The 23,845-nt window shown below is 37.1% G+C and overlaps 8 non-coding genes across 8 annotated transcripts; all 8 read left to right on the top strand.

The window, feature by feature from the left end:
* The first annotated feature begins 873 nt into the window (after positions 1-873).
* TRNAL-AAG (transfer RNA leucine (anticodon AAG)) lies at positions 874-955 on the top strand. Its single transcript has one exon. It is a non-coding gene; the product is annotated as a tRNA-Leu (tRNA).
* A 1,379-nt stretch (positions 956-2,334) lies between these two features.
* TRNAL-AAG (transfer RNA leucine (anticodon AAG)) lies at positions 2,335-2,416 on the top strand. Its single transcript has one exon. It is a non-coding gene; the product is annotated as a tRNA-Leu (tRNA).
* Positions 2,417-5,237: 2,821 nt separating this feature from the next.
* TRNAL-UAG (transfer RNA leucine (anticodon UAG)) lies at positions 5,238-5,319 on the top strand. Its single transcript has one exon. It is a non-coding gene; the product is annotated as a tRNA-Leu (tRNA).
* A 1,379-nt stretch (positions 5,320-6,698) lies between these two features.
* On the top strand, positions 6,699-6,780 carry TRNAL-AAG (transfer RNA leucine (anticodon AAG)). The gene has a single exon. It is a non-coding gene; the product is annotated as a tRNA-Leu (tRNA).
* Positions 6,781-9,617: 2,837 nt separating this feature from the next.
* On the top strand, positions 9,618-9,699 carry TRNAL-AAG (transfer RNA leucine (anticodon AAG)). The gene has a single exon. It is a non-coding gene; the product is annotated as a tRNA-Leu (tRNA).
* A 3,799-nt stretch (positions 9,700-13,498) lies between these two features.
* On the top strand, positions 13,499-13,580 carry TRNAL-AAG (transfer RNA leucine (anticodon AAG)). Its single transcript has one exon. It is a non-coding gene; the product is annotated as a tRNA-Leu (tRNA).
* A 5,262-nt stretch (positions 13,581-18,842) lies between these two features.
* On the top strand, positions 18,843-18,924 carry TRNAL-UAG (transfer RNA leucine (anticodon UAG)). The gene has a single exon. It is a non-coding gene; the product is annotated as a tRNA-Leu (tRNA).
* Positions 18,925-20,303: 1,379 nt separating this feature from the next.
* Positions 20,304-20,385, top strand: TRNAL-AAG (transfer RNA leucine (anticodon AAG)). Its single transcript has one exon. It is a non-coding gene; the product is annotated as a tRNA-Leu (tRNA).
* The last annotated feature ends 3,460 nt before the right edge of the window (positions 20,386-23,845 follow it).

Here is a 23,845-nt window from a genome sequence, read left to right as displayed (position 1 = left end):
TAACCTAGTCCTGAAAAGGACTCCAATTACAATTAGTCTTTACTCCCACAACCTATCTATTTAAGAGCACAGACCTCCCTGATAAAAGTCATAGGAAATGCTGCAACCTAGTCCTTAAAAGGACTGCAATCACAACTATTCCCTACTCCCAAGCTATCTGTATATTTGTGCGAAAATTGGCTTGAAATTAACAAGGTATAGCGCACAAAGCAACAGCGGTGCCGTCTAAAACGCAGCTGCAGCAGTGAGAAAATGGTGGCGATGGGGAAAATGGCTTGGTCTTATAGGGCAAGGACATGTGACATACACTGCCAATGACACATGCCCTTGCTTGTGTGAAAAAAAGCACTTCGCTCCGTGTGTGCCCTGCTGATAGGCTGACAGATTGCACCTCCCCACTGCAAATGCGGGAAAGAGAAAAAAAAATGGAGATCTTCATTGTTCCTGCAGAGATCCATCCCCTGCCCCTCCGCCCACCCCGCTGTACACTCAAACTGCGTATTAACATTAATTTTCATCATTACTGAGAAAAAATCCAGTTATGATTTTGGTGCACGAACAGTTGTCGAACATAACCTCGAACAGCCGAATTTTTATCAAATTGTTCGTGTTCGCCGAACGGCTCGAACACCGCCCAAAACAGCTCGAATTTGAGATTGGCGAACAGTTCGAGTACAACAACGCTCATCTCTAGATACAAGTCATATGTTTTGCAAAATGGTGCCCCAGAGTCAATGTACAAACAAATCCATGATAATTGCGTTGCTCATGCATAATAACATTTGTATTTTTGTCTAATTAGTTATACTATGTTTTCCGCAACTTATATCATTAGCAAATTTCTGATTTAAATAAGTTCATCCATCCGTATGAGGTAGCGTGGCCGAGCGGTCTAAGGCGCTGGATTAAGGCTCCAGTCTCTGTGGAGGCGTGGGTTCAAATCCCAACGCTGCCATTATGTATTTGGATCTAATTTTTACCAAAAATTAGGAAACAGTTGAGGAAGTATACGGGGTTGAGAATTTAGGAGGCAGCAGTAATTTTATCCTATACTTTTGAACTACAAAAGGTGGAAAACCTGCGAAAACTGAGATTTTAAGATTGGACTGTAGAAAAGCAGTTTTTAATGGACTCAGTAAAAAGGAAGGAAAAATAGGATGTTCTAAAGGAAAGAAATGTCCAGGAAGGATGGGGGATTTTGCTAAATTAAATTCTCACTGCACAATCAGTAACAATCCCAAAAAGAAGGAAGAATGGAAAGCATTTATGGAGACCAGGATGTCTGAATTCTGAACTTAAAAGCTTGCTAAAAAGGAACAAAGAAATGAATATCAAATGTAAAGAAGGGTTCATATCTAAAGAAGAATATAATGCTGTCTGCAGGGAAAGTTGGGCTAGCGTTAGAAGAGCTAAAGCCAGTAATGAAGTGAGGCTTGCAAGAGAGACCAAAAGCAATAAGAAAGGAATTTGGAAGTAAGTCAAAAGTTAAAGAAAAGCCAAAGATGCTATAGGATTTATAAAGGATGAAAAGGGGAAAGTGGTCAATAATGATGTTGAGAAGACAGAACTTTTAAATTCCTGTTTTGCTTCTGTGTTCGCTAAGAAAGCAAATGTAACATCAAGTGATCTTCATTGTGCTGTAGAAGAAAAGGAACATGTGAGCAAGTCATACATAAGAATACGGCATATGAATAGTCATGTTGGCTTTAGGCATCAGAATTAATTACATAATTTACCATCTATGTTACATCTATGTCAGTTCAATCAATGATCAACGATTCTCAAAATTTGCCAATATCAATCTTGGTCAAATGAAGTCTAACTGCTAGCTCATATCCCTGCTGCCTTTTTAGGATTATCAATACAGGATGAGTAGAGTGATTAGCAAACATAAACAGAGCCATGCTGCTTCTGCTGCTTTCCAGTAAGTCACCCAAGTGATGGATTCATAGCTACACTGCTCTGCACTGCTGTATAATGTTTTCCTTGCTGCTGCTTCTGATTATCTGTTACGTACAGGCAGAGGTGTAGGAATCCTTCATGTTTGAGTGTCCTGTATGTGGGAGATAATAGCAAGTAATCTATACCACCTAATTCAGTGATATCTAAAAATTAGCAATTGAGCCAACAGAGTAAAGATTAGTTAAATATCTGGATACAAGTCATATGTTTTGCAAAATGGTGCCCCAGAGTCAATGTACAAACAAATCCCTAATAATTTCGTTGCTCATGCATAATAACATTTGTATTTTTGTCTAATTAGATATACAATGTTTTCTGCGACTTATATCATTAGCAAATATCTGATTTAAATAAGTTTGAACATCCGTATGAGGTAGCGTGGCTGAGCGGTCTAAGGTGCTGGATTAAGGTTCCAGTCTCTCTGGAGGCGTGGGTTCAAATCCCACCGCTGCCATTATTTATTTGGATCTAATTTTTACCAAAAATTAGGAAACACTTGAGGAAGTAAAGGGGATTGAGAATTTAGGAGACAGCGGTAATTCTATCCTATACTTTTGAACTACAAAAGGTGGAAAACCTGCGAAAACTGAGATTTTAAGATTGGACTGTAGAAAGGCAGTTTTTAATGGACTCAGTAAAAAGGAAGGAAAAGTAGGATGTTCTAAAGGAAAGAAATGTCCAGGAAGGATGGGAGATTTTGCTAAATTAAATTCTCACTGCACAATCAGTAACAATCCCAAAAAGAAGGAAGAATGGAAAGCATTTATGGAGACCAGGATGGCTGAATACAAAACTTAAAAGCTTGCTAAAAAGGAACAAAGAAATGAATATCAAATGAAAAGAAGGGTTCATATCTAAAGTAGAATATAATGCTGTCTGCAGGGAAAGGTGTGCTAGCGTTAGAAGAGCTAAAGCCAGTAATGAAGTGAGGCTTGCAAGAGAGACCAAAGGCAATAAGAAAGGATTTTGGAAGTAAGTCAAAAGTTAAAGAAAAGCCAAAGATGCTATAGGATTTTTAAAGGATGAAAAGGGTAAAGTGGTCAATAATGATGTTGAGAAGACTGAACTTTTAAATTCCTGATTTGCTTCTGTGTTCTCTAAGAAAGCAAATGTAACATCAAGTGATCTTCACTGTGCTGTAGAAGAAAAGGAACATGTGAGCAAGTCATACATAACAATACGGCATATGAATAGTCATGTTGGCTTTAGGCATCAGAATTAATTACATAATTTACCATCTATGTTACATCGATGTCAGTTCAATCAATGATCAACGATTCTCAAAATTTGCCAAAATCAATCTTGGTCAAATGAAGTCTAACTGCTAGCTCATATCCCTGCTGCCTTCTTAGGATTATCAATACAGGATGAGTAGAGTGATAAGCAAACATAAACAGAGCCATGCTGCTTATGCTGCTATCCAGTAAGTCAACCTATTGATGAACTCATAGCTACACTGCTCTGCACTGCTGTATAATGTCTTCCTTGCTGCTGCTTCTGATTATCTGTTACGTACAGGCAGGGGTGTAGGAATCCTTCATGTTTGAGTGTCCTGTATTTGGGAGATCATAGCAAGTAATCTATACTACCTAATTCAGTGATATCTAAAAATTAGCGGATGAGCCAACAGAGGAAAGATTAGTTAAATATCTGGATACAAGTCATATGTTTTGTAAAATGGTGCCCCAGAGTCAATGTACAAACAAATCCCTGATAATTACGTTGCTCATACATAATAACATTTGTCATTTTGTATTATTGGATATAAAATATTTTCTGCCACTTACATCAAAAGCAAACTTTTGATATAAATAACATTAAACATATGTAAGAGGTAGCGTGGCCGATCAGTCTAAGGTGCAGGATTTAGGCTTCAGTCTCTCTGGAGGCTTGGGTTCAAAGCCCACCACCGCCATCATTTATTTGGATCTAATTTTTACCAAAAATTAGGAAACAGTTGAGGAAGTAAAGGGGATAGAGATTTTAGGAAGCAGCGGTAATTCTATCGTATACTTTTGAACTACAAAAGGAGGAAAACCTGCGAAAACTGAGATTTTAAGATTGAACTGTAGAAAGACAGTTTTTAATGGACTCAGTAAAAAGGAAGGAAAGGTAGGATGTTCTAAAGGAAAGTAATGTCCAGGAAGGATGGGAGATTTTGCTAAATTAAATTCTCACAGCACAATCAGTAACAATCCCGAAAAGAAGGAAGAATGGAAAGCATTTATGGAGACCAGGATGGCTGAATACTGAACTTAAAAGCTTGCTAAAAAGGAACAAAGAAATGAATATCAAATGGAAAGAAGAATATAATGCTGTCTGCAGGGAAAGCTGGGCTAGCATTAGAAGAGCTAAAGCCAGTAATGAATTGAGGCTTGCAAGAGAGACCAAAAGCAATAAGAAAGGATTTTGGAAGTAAATCAAAAGTTAAAGAAAAGCCAAAGATGCTTTAGGATTTTTAAAAGATGAAAAGGGTAAAGTGGTCAATAATGATGTTGAGAAGACTGAACTTTTAATTTCCTATTTGGCTTCTGTGTTCTCTAAGAAAGTAAATGTAACATCAAGTGATCTTCACTGTGCTGTAGAAGAAAAGGAACATGTGAGCAAGTCACACGTATGAATACAGCATGTGAATAGTCATGTTGGCTTTAGGCATCAGAATTAATTACATAATTTACCATCTATGTTACATCCATGTCAGTTCAATCAATGATCAACCATTCACAAAATTTGCCAAAATCAATCTTGGTCAAAAGAAGTCTAACTGCTAGCTCATATCCCTGCTGCCTTTTAGGATTATCAATACAGGATGAGAAGAGTGATTAGCAAACATAAACAGAGCGATGCTGCTTCTGCTGCTTTCCAGTAAGTCACCCTAGTGATGGATTCATAGCTACACTGCTCTGCACTGCTGTATAATGTCTTCCTTGCTGCTGCTTCTGATTATCTGTTACGTACAGGCAGGGGTGTAGGAATCCTTCATGTTTGAGTGTCCTGTATGTGGGAGATCATAGCAAATAATCTATACCACCTAATTCAGTGATATCTAAAAATTAGCGGATGAGCCAACAGAGGAAAGATTAGTTAAATATCTGGATACAAGTCATATGTTTTGTAAAATGGTGCCCCAAAGTCAATGTACAAACAATTCCCTGATAATTACGTTGCTGTTGCATAATAACATTTGTCTTTTTGTCATATTGGATATAAAATATTTTCTGCCACTTACATCAAAAGCAAACTTCTAATATAAATAACTTCAAACATATGTAAGAGGTAGCGTGGCCGAGCGGCCTAAGGCGCTGGATTTAGGCTTCAGTCTCTTTGGAGGCGTGGGTTCAAATCCCATCACTGCCATTATTTATTTGGATCAAATTTTTACCAAAAATTAGGAAACGGTTGAGGATGTAAAGGGGGTTGAGAACTTAGGAGGCAGCGATCATGCTATCCTATAATTTTGAACTACAAAAGGAGGAAAACCTGCGAAAACTGAGATTTTAAGATTGGACTGTAGAAAGACAGTTTTTAATGGTCTCAGTAAAAAGTAAGGAAAGGTAGGATGTTCTAAAGGAAAGAAATGTCCAGGAAAGATGGGAGATTTTGCTAAATTTAATTCTCACTGCACAATCAGTAACAATCCCGAAAAGAAGGAAGAATGGAAAGCATTTATTGAGACCAGGAAGGCTGAATACTGAACTTAAAAGCTTGCTGAAAAGGAACAAAGAAATGAGTATCAAATGGAAAGAAGGGTTCATATCTAAAGAAGAATATAATGCTGTCTGCAGGGAAAGCTGGGCTAACGTTAGAAGAGCTAAAGCCAGTAATGAATTGAGGCTTGCAAGAGAGACCAAAAGCAATAAGAAAGGATTTTGGAAGTAAGTCAAAAGTTAAAGAAAAGCCAAAGATGCTATAGGATTTTTAAAAGATGAAAAGGGTAATGTGGTCAATAATGATGTTGAGAAGACTGAACTATTAAATTCCTATTTGGCTTCTCTGTTCTCTAAGAAAGCAAATGTAACATCAAGTGATCTTCAATGTGCTGTAGAAGAAAAGGAACATTTGAAAAAGTCATACGTATGAATACTGCATATGAGTGTTCATGTTAGCTTTAGGCATAAGAATTAATTACATAATTTACCATCTATGTTACATCCATGTCAGTTCAATCAATGATCAACCATTCTCAAAATTTGCCAAAATCAATCTTGGTCAAATGAGGTCTAACTGCTAGCTCATATCCCTGCTGCCTTTTGAGGATTATCAATACAGGATGAGCACAGTGATTAGCAAACATACACAGAGCCATGCTGTTTCTGATGCTTTCCAGTAAGTCACCCTAGTGATGAACTCATAGCTACACTGCTCTGCACTGCTGTATAATGTCTTACTTGCTGCTGCTTCTGATTATCTGTTACGTACAGGCAGGGGTGTAGGAATCCTTCATGTTTGAGTGTCCTGTATGTGGGAGATCATAGCAAGTAATATATACCACCTAATTCAGTGATATCTAAAAATTAGCCGATGAGCCAACAGAGGAAAGATTAGTTAAATATCTGGAGACAAGTCATATGTTTTGCAAAATGGTGCCCCAGAGTCAATGTAAAAACAAATCCCTGATAACTACGTTGCTCATGCATAATAACATTTGTATTTTTGTCTAATTAGATATACAATGTTTTCTGCCACTTATATCATTAGCAAATTTCTGATTTAAATAAGTTTGAACATCCATATGAGGTAGTGTGGCCGAGCGGTCTAAGGCGCTGGATTAAGTCTCCAGTCTCTCTGGAGGCATGGGTTCAAATCCCATCGCAGCCATTATTTATTTGGATCTAATTTTTACCAAAAATTAGGAAACAGTTGAGGAAGTAAAGGGGATTGAGAATTTAGGAGGCAGCGTTAATTCTATCCTATACTTTTGAACTACAAAAGGTGGAAAACCTGTGAAAACTAAGATTTTAAGATTGGACTGTAGAAAGGCAGTTTTTAATGGACTCAGTAAAAAGGAAGGAAAGATAGAATGTTATAAAGGAAAGAAATGTCCAGGAAGGATGGGAGATTTTGCTAAATTAAATTCTCACTGCACAATCAGTAACAATCCCGAAAAAAAGGAAGAATGGAAAGCATTTATGGAGACCAGGATGGCTAAATACTGAAATGAAAAGCTTGCTAAAAAGGAAAAAAGAAATGAATATCAAATGAAAAGAAGGGTTCATATCTAAAGAATATAATGCAGTCTGCAGGGAAAGCTGGGCTAGCATTAGAAGAGCTAAAGCCAGTAATGAAGTGAGGCTTGCAAGAGAGACCAAAAGCAATAAGAAAGGATTTTGGAAGTAAGTCTAAAGTTAAAGAAAAGCCAAAGATGCTATAGGATTTTTAAAGGATGAAAAGGGTAAAGTGGTCAATAATGATGTTGAGAAGACTGAACTTTTAAATTCCTGTTTTGCTTCTGTGTTCTCTAAGAAAGCAAATGTAACATCAAGTGATCTTCACTGTGCTGTAGAAGAAAAGGAACATGTGAGCAAGTCAAACATAACAATACGGCATATGAATAGTCATGTTGGCTTTAGGCATCAGAATTAATTACATAATTTACCATCTATGGTACATCGATGTCAGTTCAATCAATGATCAACGATTCTCAAAATTTGCCAAAATCAATCTTGGTCAAATGAAGTCTAACTGCTAGCTCATATCCCTGCTGCCTTTTTAGGATTATCAATACAGGATGAGCAGAGTGATTAGCAAACATAAACAGAGCCATGCTGCTTCTGCTGCTTTGCAGTAAGTCACACTAGTGATGGATTCATAGCTACACTGCTCTGCACTGCTGTATAATGTCTTCTTTGCTGCTGCTTCTGATTATCTGTTACGTACAGGCTGGGGTGTAGGAATCCTTCATGTTTGAGTGTCCTGTATGTGGGAGATCATAGCAAGTAATCTATACCACCTAATTCAGTGATATCTAAAAATTAGCGGTTGAGCCAACAGAGGAAAGATTAGTTAAATATCTGGATACAAGTCATATGTTTTGTAAAATGGTGCCCCAGAGTCAATGTACAAACAAATCCCTGATAACTGCGTTGCTCATGCATAATAACATTTGTATTTTTGTCTAATTAGTTATACAATGTTATCTGCAACTTATATCATTAGCAAATTTCTGATTTAAATAAGTTTGAACATCCGTATGAGGTAGCGTGGCTGAGCGGTCTAAGGCGCTGGATTAAGGCTCCAGTCTCTCTGGAAGCGTGGGTTCAAATCCCCCCGCTGACATTATTTATTTGGATCTAATTTTTACCAAAAATTAGGAAACAGTTGAGGAAGTAAAGGGGATTGAGAATTTAGGAGACAGCGGTAATTCTATCCTATACTTTTGAACTAAAAAAGGTGGAAAACCTGTGAAAACTGAGATTTTAAGATTGGACTGTAGAAAGGCAGTTTTTAATGGACTCAGTAAAAAGGAAGGAAAAGTAGGATGTTTTAAAGGAAAGAAATGTCCAGGAAGGATTTGAGATTTTGCTAAATTAAATTCTCACTGCACAATCAGTAACAATCCCAAAAAGAAGGAAGAATGGAAAGCATTTATGGAGACCAGGATGGCTGAATACTGAACTTAAAAGCTTGCTAAAAAGGAACAAAGAAATTAATATCAAATGAAAAGAAGGGTTCATATCTAAAGAAGAATATAATGCTGTCTGCAGGGAAAGGTGGGCTAGCGTTAGAAGAGCTAAAGCCAGTAATGAAGTGAGGCTTGCAAGAGAGACCAAAAGCAATAAGAAAGGATTTTGGAAGTAAGTCAAAAGTTAAAGAAAAGCCAAAGATGCTATAGGATTTTTAAAGGATGAAAAGGGTAAAGTGGTCAATAATGATGTTGAGAAGACTGAACTTTTAAATTCCTGTTTTGCTTCTGTGTTCTCTAAGAAAGCAAATGTAACATCAAGTGATCTTCACTGTGCTGTAGAAGAAAAGGAACATGTGAGCAAGTCATACATAACAATACGGTATATGAATAGTCATGTTGGCTTTAGGCATCAGAATTAATTACATAATTTACCATCTATGTTACATCGATGTCAGTTCAATCAATGATCAGCGATTCTCAAAATTTGCCAAAATCAATCTTGGTCAAATGAAGTCTAACTGCTAGCTCATATCCCTGCTGCCTTTTTAGGATTATCAATACAGGATGAGCAGAGTGATTAGCAAACATAAACAGAGCCATGCTGCTTCTGCTGCTTTCCAGTAAGTCACCCTAGTGATGGATTCATAGCTACACTGCTCTGCACTGCTGTATAATGTCTTCCTTGCTGCTGCTTCTGATTATCTGTTACGTACAGGCTGGGGTGTAGGAATCCTTCATGTTTGAGTGTCCTGTATGTGGTAGATAATAGCAAGTAATCTATACCACCTAATTCAGTGATATCTAAAAATTAGCGGTTGAGCCAACAGAGGAAAGATTAGTTAAATATCTGGATACAAGTCATATGTTTTGCAAAATGGTGCCCCAGAGTCAATGTACAAACAAATCCCTGATAATTACGTTGCTCATGCATAATAACATTTGTATTTTTGTCTAATTAGATATACAATGTTTTCTGCCACTTATATCATTAGCAAATATCTAATTTAAATAAGTTTGAATAACCGTGTGAGGTAGCGTGGCCAAGCGGTCTAAGGCGCTGGATTAAGGCTCCAGTCTCTCTGGAGGCGTGGGTTCAAATCCCACCGCTGCCGTTATTTATTTTGATCTAATTTTTACCAAAAATTAGGAAACAGTTGAGGAAGTATAGGGGGTTGAGAATTTAGGAGGCAGCGGTAATTTTATCCTATACTTTTGAACTACAAAAGGTGGAAAACCTGCGAAAACTGAGATTTTAAGATTGGACTGTAGAAAGGCAGTTTTTAATGGACTCAGTAAAAAGGAAGGAAAAGTAGGATGTTCTAAAGGAAAGAAATGTCCAGGAAGGATGGGAGATTTTGCTAAATTAAATTCTCACTGCACAATCAGTAACAATCCCAAAAAGAAGGAAGAATGGAAAGCATTTATGGAGACCAGGATGGCTGAATACTGAACTTAAAAGCTTGCTAAAAAGGAACAAAGAAATGAATATCAAATGAAAAGAAGTGTTCATATCTAAAGAAGGATATAATTCTGTCTGCTGGGAAAGGTGGGCTAGCGGTAGCAAACATAAACAGAGACATGCTGCTTCTGCTGCTTTCCAGTAAGTCACCCTAGTGATGGATTCATAGCTACACTGCTCTGCACTGCTGTATAATGTCTTCCTTTCTGCTGCTTCTGTTTATCTGTTACGTACAGGCAGGGGTGTAGGAATCCTTCATGTTTGAGTGTCCTGTATGTGGGAGATCATAGCAAATAATCTATACCACCTAATTCAGTGATATCTAAAAATTAGCGGATGAGCCAACAGAGGAAAGATTAGTTAAATATCTGGATACAAGTCATATGTTTTGTAAAATGGTGCCCCAAAGTCAATGTACAAACAATTCCCTGATAATTACGTTGCTGTTGCATAATAACATTTGTCTTTTTGTCATATTGGATATAAAATATTTTCTGCCACTTACATCAAAAGCAAACTTCTGATATAAATAACTTTAAACATTTGTAAGAGGTAGTGTGGCCGAGCGGTCTAAGGCGCTGGGTTTAGGCTCTAGACTCTCTGGAGGCGTTGGTTCAAATCCCACCACTGCCATTTTTTATTTGGATCAAATTTTTACCAAAAATTAGGAAACGGTTGAGGAAGTAAAGGGGGTTGAGAACTTAGGAGGCAGCGATCATGCTATCTTATAATTTTGAACTACAAAAGGAGGAAAACCTGCGAAAACTGAGATTTTAAGATTGGACTGTAGAAAGACAGTTTTTAATGGACTCAGTAAAAAGTAAGGAAAGGTAGGATGTTCTAAAGGAAAGAAATGTCCAGGAAAGATGGGAGATTTTGCTAAATTTAATTCTCACTGCACAATCAGTAACAATCCCGAAAAGAAGGAAGAATGGAAAGCATTTATGGAGACCAGGATGGCTGAATACTGAACTGAAAAGCTTGCTAAAAAGGAACAAAGAAATGAATATCAAATGGAAAGAAGAATATAATGCTGTCTGCAGGGAAAGCTGGGCTAGCGTTAGAAGAGCTAAAGCCAGTAATGAATTGAGGCTTGCAAGAGAGACCAAAAGCAATAAGAAAGGATTTTGGAAGTAAGTCAAAAGTTAAAGAAAAGCCAAAGATGCTATAGGATTTTTAAAAGATGAAAAGGGTAAAGTGGTCAATAATGATGTTGAGAAGACTGAACTTTTAAATTCCTATTTGGCTTCTGTGTTCTCTAAGAAAGTAATTGTAACATCAAGTGATCTTCACTGTGCTGTAGAAGAAAAGGAACATGTGAGCAAGTCATACGTATGAATACGGCATGTGAATAGTCATGTTGGCTTTAGGCATCAGAATTATTTACATAATTTACCATCTATGTTACATCTATGTCAGTTCAATCAATGATCAACCATTCTCAAAATGTGCCAAAATCAATCTTGGTCAAAAGAAGTCTAACTGCTAGCTCATATCCCTGCTGCCTTTTTAGGATTATCAATACAGGATGAGTAGAGTGATTAGCAAACATAAACAGAGCCATGCTGCTTCTGCTGCTATCCAGTAAGCCAACCTATTGATGAACTCATAGCTACAATGCTCTGCACTGCTGTATAATGTCTTCCTTGCTGCTGCTTCTGATTATCTGTTACGTACAGGCAGGGGTGTAGGAATCCTTCATGTTTGAGTGTCCTGTGTATGGGAGATCATAGCAAGTAATCTATACCACCTAATTCAGTGATATCTAAAAATTAGCGGATGAGCCAACAGAGGAAAGATTAGTTAAATATCTGGATACAAGTCATATGTTTTGTAAAATGTTGCCCCAGAGTCAATGTACAAACAAATCCCTGATAATTACCTTGCTCATACATAATAACATTTGTCTTTTTGTATTATTGGATATAAAATATTTTCTGCCACTTACATCAAAAGCAAACTTTTGATATATATAACATTAAACATATGTAAGAGGTAGCGTGGCCGAGCAGTCTAAGGTGCTGGATTTAGGCTTCAGTCTCTCTGGAGGCTTGGGATCAAATCCCACCGCCACCATCAGTTATTTGGATCTAATTTTTACCAAAAAATAGAAAACAGTTGAGGAAGTAAAGGGGATTGAGAATTTAGGAGGCAGCGTTAATTCTATCCTATACTTTTGAACTACAAAAGGTGGAAAACCTGTGAAAACTAAGATTTTAAGATTGGACTGTAGAAAGGCAGTTTTTAATGGACTCAGTAAAAAGGAAGGAAAGGTAGAATGTTATAAAGGAAAGAAATGTCCAGGAAGGATGGGAGATTTTGCTAAATTAAATTCTCACTGCACAATCAGTAACAATCCCGAAAAGAAGCAAGAATGGAAAGCATTTATGGAGACCAGGATGGCTAAATACTGAAATGAAAAGCTTGCTAAAAAGGAAAAAAGAAATGAATATCAAATGAAAAGAAGGGTTCATATCTAAAGAATATAATGCTGTCTGCAGGGAAAGCTGGGCTAGCATTAGGAGAGCTAAAGCCAGTAATGAAGTGAGGCTTGCAAGAGAGACCAAAAGCAATAAGAAAGGATTTTGGAAGTAAGTCTAAAGTTAAAGAAAAGCCAAAGATGCTGTAGGATTTTTAAAGGATGAAAAGGGTAAAGTGGTCAATAATGATGTTGAGAAGACTGAACTTTTAAATTCCTGTTTTGCTTCTGTGTTCTCTAAGAAAGCAAATGTAACATCAAGTGATCTTCACTGTGCTGTAGAAGAAAAGGAACATGTGAGCAAGTCATACATAACAATACGGCATATGAATAGTCATGTTGGCTTTAGGCATCAGAATTAATTACATAATTTACCATCTATGGTACATCGATGTCAGTTCAATCAATGATCAACGATTCTCAAAATTTGCCAAAATCAATCTTGGTCAAATGAAGTGTAACTGTTAGCTCATATCCCTGCTGCCTTTTTAGGATTATCAATACAGGATGAGCAGAGTGATTAGCAAACATAAACAGAGCCATGCTGCTTCTGCTGCTTTCCAGTAAGTCACACTAGTGATGGATTCATAGCTACACTGCTCTGCACTGCTGTATAATGTCTTCCTTGCTGCTGCTTCTGATTATCTGTTACGTACAGGCTGGGGTGTAGGAATCCTTCATGTTTGAGTGTCCTGTATGTGGGAGATCATAGCAAGTAATCTATACCACCTAATTCAGTGATATCTAAAAATTAGCGATTGAGCCAACAGAGGAAAGATTAGTTAAATATCTGGATACAAGTCATATGTTTTGCAAAATGGTGCCCCAGAGTCAATGTACAAACAAATCCCTGATAATTGCGTTGCTCATGCATAATAACATTTGTATTTTTGTCTAATTAGATATACATTGTTTTCCGCAACTTATATCATTAGCAAATTTCTGATTTAAATAAGTTTGAACATCCGTATGATGTAGCGTGGCCGAGCGGTCTAAGGTGCTGGATTAAGGCTCCAGTCTCTCTGGAGGCGTGGGTTCAAATCCCACCGCTGCCATTATTTATTTGGATCTAATTTTTACCAAAAATTAGGAAACAGTTGAGGAAGTATAGGGGGTTGAGAATTTAGGAGGCAGCAGTAATTTTATCCTATACTTTTGAACTACAAAAGGTGGAAAACCTGCGAAAACTGAGATTTTAAGATTGGACTGTAGAAAAGCAGTTTTTAATGGACTCAGTAAAAAGGAAGGAAAAATAGGATGTTCTAAAGGAAAGAAATGTCCAGGAAGGATGGGGGATTTTGCTAAATTAAATTCTCACTGCACAATCAGTAACAATCCCAAAAAGAAGGAAGAATGGAAAGCATTTATGGAGACCAGGATGTCTGAATACTGAACTTAAAAGCTTGCTAAAAAGGAACAAAGAAATGAATATCAAATGAAAAGAAGTGTTCATATCTAAATAAGAATATATTGCTGTCTGCTGGGAAAGGTGGGCTAGCGTTAGCAAACATAAAGAGAGCCATGCTGCTTCTGCTGCTTTCCAGTAAGTCACCCTAGTGATGGATTCATAGCTACACTGCTCTGCACTGCTGTATAATGTCTTCCTTGCTGCTGCTTCTGATTATCTGTTACGTACAGGCAGGGGTGTAGGAATCCTTCATGTTTGAGTGTCCTGTATGTGGGAGATCATAGCAAATAATCTATACCACCTAATTCAGTGATATCTAAAAATTAGCGGATGAGCCAACAGAGGAAAGATTAGTTAAATATCTGGATACAAGTCATATGTTTTGTAAAATGGTGCCCCAAAGTCAATGTACAAACAATTCCCTGATAATTACGTTGCTGTTGCATAATAACATTTGTCTTTTTGTCATATTGGATATAAAATATTTTCTGCCACTTACATCAAAAGCAAACTTCTGATATAAATAACTTTAAACATATGTAAGAGGTAGCGTGGCCGAGCAGTCTAAGGTGCTGGGTTTAGGCTCTAGACTCTCTGGAGGCGTTGCTTCAAATCCCACCACTGCCATTATTTATTTGGATCAAATTTTTACCAAAAATTAGGAAACGGTTGAGGAAGTAAAGGGGGTTGAGAACTTAGGAGGCAGCGATCATGCTATCCTATAATTTTGAACTACAAAAGGAGGAAAACCTGCGAAAACTGAGATTTTAAGATTGGACTGTAGAAAGACAGTTTTTAATGGACTCAGTAAAAAGTAAGGAAAGGTAGGATGTTCTAAAGGAAAGAAATGTCCAGGAAAGATGGGAGATTTTGCTAAATTTAATTCTCACTGCACAATCAGTAACAATCCCGAAAAGAAGGAAGAATGGAAAGCATTTATGGAGACCAGGATGGCTGAATACTGAACTTAAAAGCTTGCTAAAAAGGAACAAAGAAATGAATATCAAATGAAAAGAAGGGTTCATATCTAAAGAAGAATATAATGCTGTCTGCAGGGAAAGGTGGGCTAGCGTTAGAAGAGCTAAAGCCAGTAATGAAGTGAGGCTTGCAAGAGAGACCAAAAGCAATAAGAAAGGATTTTGGAAGTAAGTCAAAAGTTAAAGAAAAGCCAAAGATGCTATAGGATTTTTAAAGGATGAAAAGGGTAAAGTGGTCAATAATGATGTTGAGAAGACTGAACTTTTAAATTCCTGTTTTGCTTCTGTGTTCTCTAAGAAAGCAAATGTAACATCAAGTGATCTTCACTGTGCTGTAGAAGAAAAGGAACATGTGAGCAAGTCATACGTATGAATACGGCATATGAATAGTCATGTTGGCTTTAGGCATCAGAATTAACTACATAATTTACCATCTATGTTACATCCATGTCAGTTCAATCAATGATCAACCATTCTCAAAATTTGCCAAAATCAATCTTGGTCAAAAGAAGTCTAACTGCTAGCTCATATCCTTGCTGCCTTTTTAGGATTATCAATACAGGATGAGTAGAGTGATTAGCAAACATAAACAGAGCCATGCTGCTTCTGCTGCTATCCAGTAAGTCAACCTATTGATGAACTCATAGCTACAATGCTCTGCACTGCTGTATAATGTCTTCCTTGCTGCTGCTTCTGATTATCTGTTACGTACAGGCAGGGGTGTAGGAATCCTTCATGTTTGAGTGTCCTGTATATGGGAGATCATAGCAAGTTATCTCTACCACCTAATTCAGTGATATCTAAAAATTAGCAGATGAGCCAACAGAGGAAAGATTAGTTAAATATCTGGATACAAGTCATATGTTTTGTAAAATGGTGCCCCAGAGTCAATGTACAAACAAATCCCTGATAATTACGTTGCTCATACATAATAACATTTGTCTTTTTGTATTATTGGATATAAAATATTTTCTGCCACTTACATCAAAAGCAAACTTTTGATATAAATAACATTAAACATATGTAAGAGGTAGCGTGGCCGAGCAGTCTAAGGTGCTGGATTTAGGCTTCAGTCTCTCTGGAGGCTTGGGTACAAATCCCACCGCCACCATCATTTATTTGGATCTAATTTTTACCAAAAATTAGGAAACAGTTGAGGAAGTAAAGGGGATAGAGATTTTAGGAGGCAGCGGTAATTCTATCCTATACTTTTGAACTACAAATGGAGGAAAACCTGCGAAAACTGAGATTTTAAGATTGGACTGTAGAAAGGAAGTTTTTAATGGACTCAGTAAAAAGGAAGGAAAGGTAGGATGTTCGAAAGGAAAGTAATGTCCAGGAAGGATGGGAGATTTTGCTAAATTAAATTCTCACAGCACAATCAGTAACTATCCCGAAAAGAAGGAAGAATGGAAAGCATTTATGGAGACCAGGATGGCTGAATACTGAACTTAAAAGCTTGCTAAAAAGGAACAAAGAAATGAATATCAAATGGAAAGAAGAATATAATGCTGTCTGCAGGGAAAGCTGGGCTAGCATTAGAAGATCTAAAGCCAGTAATGAATTGAGGCTTGCAAGAGAGACCAAAAGCAATAAGAAAGGATTTTGGAAGTAAATCAAAAGTTAAAGAAAAGCCAAAGATGCTTTAGGATTTTTAAAAGATGAAAAGGGTAAAGTGGTCAATAATGATGTTGAGAAGACTGAACCTTTAATTTCCTATTTGGCATCTGTGTTCTCTAAGAAAGTAAATGTAACATCAAGTGATCTTCACTGTGCTGTAGAAGAAAAGAAACATGTGAGCAAGTCATACGTATGAATACAGCATGTGAATAGTCATGTTGGCTTTAGGCATCAGAATTAATTACATAATTTACCATCTATGTTACATCCATGTCAGTTCAATCAATGATCAACCATTCTCAAAATTTGCCAAAATCAATTTTGGTCAAAAGAAGTCTAACTGCTAGCTCATATCCCTGCTGCCTTTTAGGATTATCAATACAGGATGAGTAGATTGATTAGCAAACATAAACAGAGCCATGCTGCTTCTGCTGCTTTCCAGTAAATCACCCTAGTGATGGATTCATAGCTACACTGCTCTGCACTGCTGTATAATGTCTTCCTTGCTGCTGCTTCTGATTATCTGTTACGTACAGGCAGGGGTATAGGAATCCTTCATGTTTAAGTGTCCTGTATGTGGGAGATCATAGCAAATAATCTATACCACCTAATTCAGTGATATCTAAAAATTAGCGGATGAGACAACAGAGGAAAGATTAGTTAAATATCTGGATACAAGTCATATGTTTTGTAAAATGGTGCCCCAAAGTCAATGTACAAACAATTCCCTGATAATTACGTTGCTGTTGCATAATAACATTTGTCTTTTTGTTATATTGGATATAAAATATTTTCTGCCACTTACATCAAAAGTAAACTTCTGATATAAATAACTTTAAACATATGTAAGAGGTAGCGTGGCCGAGCGGTCTAAGGCGCTGGATTTAGGCTCTAGTCTCTCTGGAGGTGTTGGTTCAAATCCCACCACTGCCATTATTTATTTGGATCAAATTTTTACCAAAAATTAGGAAACGGTTGAGGAAGTAAAGGGGTTTGAGAACTTAGGAGGCAGCGATCATGCTATCCTAGAAATTTGAACTACAAAAGGAGGAAAACCTGCGAAAACTGAGATTTTAAGATTGGACTGTAGAAAGACAGTTTTTAATGGACTCAGTAAAAAGTAAGGAAAGGTAGGATGTTCTAAAGGAAAGAAATGTCCAGGAAAGATGGGAGATTTTGCTAAATTTAATTCTCACTGCACAATCAGTAACAATCCCGAAAAGAAGGAAGAATGGAAAGCATTTATGGAGACCAGGATGGCTGAATACTGAACTTAAAAGCTTGCTAAAAAGGAACAAAGAAATGAATATCAAATGAAAAGAAGGGTTCTTATCTAAAGAAGAATATAATGCTGTCTCCAGGGAAAGGTGGGCTAGCGTTAGAAGAGCTAAAGCCAGTAATGAAGTGAGGCTTGTAAGAGAGACCAAAAGCAATAAGAAAGGATTTTGGAAGTAAGTCAAAAGTTAAAGAAAAGCCAAAGATGCTATAGGATTTTTAAAGGATGAAAAGGGTAAAGTGGTCAATAATGATGTTGAGAAGACTGAACTTTTAAATTCCTGTTTTGCTTCTGTGTTCTCTAAGAAAGCAAATGTAACATCAAGTGATCTTCACTGTGCTGTAGAAGAAAAGGAACATGTGAGCAAGTCATACATAACAATACGGCATATGAATAGTCATGTTGGCTTTAGGCATCAGAATTAACTACATAATTTACCATCTATGTTACATCCATGTCAGTTCAATCAATGATCAACCATTCTCAAAATTTGCCAAAATCAATCTTGGTCAAATGAAGTCTAACTGCTAGCTCATATCCCTGCTGCCTTTTTAGGATTATCAATACAGGATGAGTAGAGTGATTAGCAAACATAAACAGAGCCATGCTGCTTCTGCTGCTTTCCAGTAAATCACCCTAGTGATGGATTCATAGCTACACTGCTCTGCACTGCTGTATAATGTCTTCCTTGCTGCTGCTTCTGATTATCTGTTACGTACAGGCAGGGGTATAGGAATCCTTCATGTTTGAGTGTCCTGTATGTGGGAGATCATAGCAAATAATCTATACCACCTAATTCAGTGATATCTAAAAATTAGCGGATGAGACAACAGAGGAAAGATTAGTTAAATATCTGGATACAAGTCATATGTTTTGTAAAATGGTGCCCCAAAGTCAATGTACAAACAATTCCCTGATAATTACGTTGCTGTTGCATAATAACATTTGTCTTTTTGTCATATTGGATATAAAATATTTTCTGCCACTTACATCAAAAGTAAACTTCTGATATAAATAACTTTAAACATATGTAAGAGGTAGCGTGGCCGAGCGGTCTAAGGCGCTGGATTTAGGCTCTAGTCTCTCTGGAGGTGTTGGTTCAAATCCCACCGCTGCCATTATTTATTTGGATCAAATTTTTACCAAAAATTAGGAAACGGTTGAGGAAGTAAAGGGGGTTGAGAACTTAGGAGGCAGCGATCATGCTATCCTATAATTTTGAACTACAAAAGGAGGAAAACCTGCGAAAACTGAGATTTTAAGATTGGACTGTAGAAAGACAGTTTTTAATGGACTCAGTAAAAAGTAAGGAAAGGTAGGATGTTCTAAAGGAAAGAAATGTCCAGGAAAGATGGGAGATTTTGCTAAATTTAATTCTCACTGCACAATCAGTAACAATCCCGAAAAGAAGGAAGAATGGAAAGCATTTATGGAGACCAGGATGGCTGAATACTGAACTTAAAAGCTTGCTAAAAAGGAACAAAGAAATGAATATCAAATGAAAAGAAGGGTTCTTATCTAAAGAAGAATATAATGCTGTCTCCAGGGAAAGGTGGGCTAGCGTTAGAAGAGCTAAAGCCAGTAATGAAGTGAGGCTTGTAAGAGAGACCAAAAGCAATAAGAAAGGATTTTGGAAGTAAGTCAAAAGTTAAAGAAAAGCCAAAGATGCTATAGGATTTTTAAAGGATGAAAAGGGTAAAGTGGTCAATAATGATGTTGAGAAGACTGAACTTTTAAATTCCTGTTTTGCTTCTGTGTTCTCTAAGAAAGCAAATGTAACATCAAGTGATCTTCACTGTGCTGTAGAAGAAAAGGAACATGTGAGCAAGTCATACATAACAATACGGCATATGAATAGTCATGTTGGCTTTAGGCATCAGAATTAACTACATAATTTACCATCTATGTTACATCCATGTCAGTTCAATCAATGATCAACCATTCTCAAAATTTGCCAAAATCAATCTTGGTCAAAAGAAGTCTAACTGCTAGCTCATATCCCTGCTGCCTTTTTAGGATTATCAATACAGGATGAGTAGAGTGATTAGCAAACATAAACAGAGCCATGCTGCTTCTGCTGCTATCCAGTAAGTCAACCTATTGATGAACTCATAGCTACAATGCTCTGCACTGCTGTATAATGTCTTCCTTGCTGCTGCTTTTGATTATCTGTTACGTACAGGCAGGGGTGTAGGAATCCTTCATGTTTGAGTGTCCTGTATATGGGAGATCATAGCAAGTAATCTATACCACCTAATTCAGTGATATCTAAAAATTAGCGGTTGAGCCAACAGAGCAAAGATTAGTTAAATATCTGGATACAAGTCATATGTTTTGCAAAATGGTGCCCCAGAGTCAATGTACAAACAAATCCCTGATAATTGCGTTGCTCATGCATAATAACATTTGTATTTTTGTCTAATTAGATATACATTGTTTTCCGCAACTTATATCATTAGCAAATTTCTGATTTAAATAAGTTTGAACATCCGTATGACGTAGCGTGGCCGAGCGGTCTAAGGCGCTGGATTAAGGCTCCAGTCTCTCTGGAGGCGTGGGTTCAAATCCCACCGCTGCCATTATTTATTTGGATCTAATTTTTACCAAAAATTAGGAAACAGTTGAGGAAGTATAGGGGGTTGAGAATTTAGGAGGCAGCAGTAATTTTATCCTATACTTTTGAACTACAAAAGGTGGAAAACCTGCGAAAACTGAGATTTTAAGATTGGACTGTAGAAAAGCAGTTTTTAATGGACTCAGTAAAAAGGAAGGAAAAATAGGATGTTCTAAAGGAAAGAAATGTCCAGGAAGGATGGGGGATTTTGCTAAATTAAATTCTCACTGCACAATCAGTAACAATCCCAAAAAGAAGGAAGAATGGAAAGCATTTATGGAGACCAGGATGTCTGAATACTGAACTTAAAAGCTTGCTAAAAAGGAACAAAGAAATGAATATCAAATGAAAAGAAGGGTTCATATCTAAAGAAGAATATAATGCTGTCTGCAGGGAAAGGTGGGCTAGCGTTAGAAGAGCTAAAGCCAGTAATGAAGTGAGGCTTGCAAGAGAGACCAAAAGCAATAAGAAAGGATTTTGTAAGTAAGTCAAAAGTTAAAGAAAGCCAAAGATGCTATAGGATTTTTAAAGGATGAAAAGGGTAAAGTGGTCAATAATGATGTTGAGAAGACTGAACTTTTAAATTCCTGTTTTGCTTCTGTGTTCTCTAAGAAAGCAAATGTAACATCAAGTGATCTTCACTGTGCTGTAGAAGAAAAGGAACATGTGAGCAAGTCATACATAACAATACGGTATATGAATAGTCATGTTGGCTTTAGGGATCAGAATTAATTACATAATTTACCATCTATGTTACATCGATGTCAGTTCAATCAATGATCAACGATTCTCAAAATTTGCCAAAATCAATCTTGGTCAAATGAAGTCTAACTGCTAGCTCATATCCCTGCTGCCTTTTTAGGATTATCAATACAGGATGAGCAGAGTGATTAGCAAACATAAACAGAGCCATGCTGCTTCTGCTGCTTTCCAGTAAGTCACCCTAGTGATGGATTCATAGCTACACTGCTCTGCACTGCTGTATAATGTCTTCCTTGCTGCTGCATCTGATTATCTGTTACGTACAGGCAGGGGTGTAGGAATCCTTCATGTTTGAGTGTCCTGTATGTGGTAGATCATAGCAAGTAATCTATACCACCTAATTCAGTGATATCTAAAAATTAGCGGTTGAGCCAGCAGAGGAAAGATTAGTTAAATATCTGGATACAAGTCATATGTTTTGCAAAATGGTGCCCCAGAGTCAATGTACAAACAAATCCCTGATAATTACGTTGCTCATGCATAATAACATTTGTATTTTTGTCTAATTAGATATACAATGTTTTCTGCCACTTATATCATTAGCAAATATCTAATTTAAATAAGTTTGAACATCCGTATGAGGTAGCGTGGCCAAGCGGTCTAAGCCACTGGATTAATGCTCCAGTCTCTCTGGAGGCGTGGGTTCAAATTCCCCCGCTGTCATTATTTATTTTGATCTATTTTTTACCAAAAATTAGGAAAGAGTTGAGGAAGTATAGGGGGTTGAGAATTTAGGAGGCAGCGGTAATTTTATCCTATACTTTTGAACTACAAAAGGTGGAAAACCTGCGAAAACTGAGATTTTAAGATTGGACTGTAGAAAGACAGTTTTTAATGGACTCAGTAAAAAGGAAGGAAAAGTAGGATGTTCTTAAGGAAAGAAATGTCCAGGAAGGATGGGAGATTTTGCTAAATTAAATTCTCACTGCACAATCAGTAACAATCCCAAAAAGAAGGAAGAATGGAAAGCATTTATGGAGACCAGGATGGCTGAATACTGAACTTAAAAGCTTGCTAAAAAGGAACAAAGAAATGAATATCAAATGAAAAGAAGTGTTCATATCTAAAGAAGAATATAATGCTGTCTGCTGGGAAAGGTGGGCTAGCGTTAGCAAACATAAACAGAGCCATGCTGCTTCTGCTGCTTTCCAGTAAGTCACCCTAGTGATGGATTCATAGCTACACTGCTCTGCACTGCTGTATAATGTCTTCCTTGCTGCTGCTTCTGATTATCTGTTACGTACAGGCAGGGGTGTAGGAATCCTTCATGTTTGAGTGTCCTGTATGTGGGAGATCATAGCAAATAATCTATACCACCTAATTCAGTGATATCTAAAAATTAGCTGATGAGCCAACAGAGGAAAGATTAGTTAAATATCTGGATACAAGTCATATGTTTTGTAAAATGGTGCCCCAAAGTCAATGTACAAACAATTCCCTGATAATTACGTTGCTGTTGCATAATAACATTTGTCTTTTTGTCATATTGGATATAAAATATTTTCTGCCACTTACATCAAAAGCAAACTTCTGATATAAATAACTTTAAACATATGTAAAAGGTAGCGTGGCCGAGCGGTCTAAGGTGCTGGGTTTAGGCTCTAGACTCTCTGGAGGCGTTGCTTCAAATCCCACCACTGCCATTATTTATTTGGATCAAATTTTTACCAAAAATTAGGAAACGGTTGAGGAAGTAAAGGGGGTTGAGAACTTAGGAGGCAGCGATCATGCTATCCTATAATTTTGAACTACAAAAGGAGGAAAACCTGCGAAAACTGAGATTTTAAGATTGGACTGTAGAAAGACAGTTTTTAATGGACTCAGTAAAAAGTAAGGAAAGGTAGGATGTTCTAAAGGAAAGAAATGTCCAGGAAAGATGGGAGATTTTGCTAAATTTAATTCTCACTGCACAATCAGTAACAATCCCGAAAAGAAGGAAGAATGGAAAGCATTTATGGAGACCAGGATGGCTGAATACTGAACTTAAAAGCTTGCTAAAAAGGAGCAAAGAAATGAATATCAAATGAAAAGAAGGGTTCATATCTAAAGAAGAATATAATGCTGTCTGCAGGGAAAGGTGGGCTAGCGTTAGAAGAGCTAAAGCCAGTAATGAAGTGAGGCTTGCAAGAGAGACCAAAAGCAATAAGAAAGGATTTTGGAAGTAAGTCAAAAGTTAAAGAAAAGCCAAAGATGCTATAGGATTTTTAAAGGATGAAAAGGGTAAAGTGGTCAATAATGATGTTGAGAAGACTGAACTTTTAAATTCCTGTTTTGCTTCTGTGTTCTCTAAGAAAGCAAATGTAACATCAAGTGATCTTCACTGTGCTGTAGAAGAAAAGGAACATGTGAGCAAGTCATACGTATGAATACGGCATATGAATAGTCATGTTGGCTTTAGGCATCAGAATTAACTACATAATTTACCATCTATGTTACATCCATGTCAGTTCAATCAATGATCAACCATTCTCAAAATTTGCCAAAATCAATCTTGGTCAAAAAAAGTCTAACTGCTAGCTCATATCCCTGCTGCCTTTTTAGGATTATCAATACAGGATGAGTAGAGTGATTAGCAAACATAAACAGAGCCATGCTGCTTCTGCTGCTATCCAGTAAGTCAACCTATTGATGAACTCATAGCTACAATGCTCTGCACTGCGGTA

The sequence above is a fragment of the Phyllobates terribilis genome, unplaced genomic scaffold (assembly GCF_046119375.1).
Source record: "Phyllobates terribilis strain yellow unplaced genomic scaffold, ASM4611937v1 Scaffold_11__3_contigs__length_659146591, whole genome shotgun sequence".
NCBI lineage: Eukaryota > Metazoa > Chordata > Amphibia > Anura > Dendrobatidae > Phyllobates > Phyllobates terribilis.
The sequence above is the reverse complement of the archived record's forward strand: the minus strand, read 5'-3'. Positions and strand labels throughout refer to the sequence as shown.